This window comes from Odocoileus virginianus, unplaced genomic scaffold (genome assembly GCF_023699985.2).
Source record: "Odocoileus virginianus isolate 20LAN1187 ecotype Illinois unplaced genomic scaffold, Ovbor_1.2 Unplaced_Scaffold_11, whole genome shotgun sequence".
NCBI lineage: Eukaryota > Metazoa > Chordata > Mammalia > Artiodactyla > Cervidae > Odocoileus > Odocoileus virginianus.
In genome coordinates this window covers 443,361-444,854 of record NW_027224273.1, presented here as the reverse complement: position 1 = coordinate 444,854, position 1,494 = coordinate 443,361, and the positions used below count along the sequence as shown (strand labels likewise).

General features: G+C 38.0%; 1 non-coding gene across 1 annotated transcript; it reads right to left on the bottom strand.

Annotated features, from left to right (window-relative positions):
* Window positions 1-918: 918 nt before the first annotated feature.
* On the bottom strand, window positions 919-990 carry TRNAC-ACA (transfer RNA cysteine (anticodon ACA)). The gene has a single exon. It is a non-coding gene; the product is annotated as a tRNA-Cys (tRNA).
* Between the last annotated feature and the right edge of the window lie 504 nt (window positions 991-1,494).

The following is a 1,494-nucleotide window of genomic DNA, read 5'->3' as shown; positions in this document are numbered from 1 at the left end:
ATGGTTGGATGGTATCACCGACACAATGGACATGGGTTTGGGTGTTCACACCACCGGCAGTTGGTGATGAACAGGGAGGACTGGCGTGCTGCAGTTCATGGGTTCACAAAGATTCAGACATGACTGAGCGACTGAATTGAACTGAAAGTGCAATTGTTTTGAATTCCCAATTGTATATCATTTTCACCACAATGTAACACATATGAAAAATAGCTCTTAATGTGACATTAATACCAAAGAATTGTTCAGTTACACAGAGGTAAATATGCCTCCCCCAAGAAAAGCATACTGATGAAAGAACCTGATATTCTACCATAAAAGAGGCTGTGATATTCAAGTAATTCTGCCCAGGATCCTTTAATCCTGACAATGCCAAAGCAGAACTTCAGCATGGACTGACTGAATCAGAAAGGCTCTTTCTTGAAGAAGTTCTTATGCAATGGTTAATATGCTAGAATTTGTTCAGAACATATAGATAAATGTGTCACACAGCGATCTATTTGAAATGTCTCACTTAAAGCCATTTTTACTTATTATTATTATTTTTTTTTTATCCTGTCTGGCTATGTTGAGAAAGATCAGGAAAGTTGCACATTAATGGTCTAACTCTGTGACTTCAGGCACATTGGTCTTGGGCCCCTGGCCATTTTCTGACAAAGTAGTTACTCCAAGTAAGAAGCAACTAGGAGTTATACAACAGGCAGGATTTCATGTCCATCAGTTAATGAATCAAAAGGCACACCAGTTCAGTGAGGTATCCAGGAAAAGGATATGGCAGGGTGAAAGTGAAAGTGAAATCACTCAGCCGTGTCTGACTCTTTGCAACCCTATGGACTGCAGCCTACCAGGTTCCTCCATCCGTGGGATTTTCCAGACAAGAATACTGGAGTAGGTTGCCATTTCCTTCTCCAGGAGATCTTCCCAACCCAGGGATTGAACCTGGGTCTCCCGCATTGTAGGCAGACGCTTTACCATCTGAGCCACCAGGGAAGTCAATTCATTGGTTAATTCATGCTACAGATTGTTTATGCTGACTGTTAGATTTTCACTTTCCACACTGAACTTTGGTACTGTCCTTTGAAATTTGCATTCAGATAAAATTGGAAAACTTTATTGAACACAGTGCAACTCATTATGCAAATTGCTATAAATCTTTAAATTACTAGCCTATGGAGAGACAAAGTTGAAAATTTATAGCAAGTTTCACTAATCAAATGTTATAGACTCTCCTGGTTTGACAAGTTAAACAGCTATAGAAAACAAAAACAATATATCTTGCTGGATCTCTTTTCTAAATTTATTTCACATAGTTAACGAACATTGCTGTTCACATATAAGGCTATTTTCCCTCAGGAAATATGTAATTAAATGTAGTCTCTTTTGCTTTACATGTAGTTATATTTTTTAAAATGTTTTCTTTTGCCCTTTATACTTGGTTTTTGATTAAAATTGATCAGGCTTATATGTAAACACAGAGACTGGGCTCATGTCATT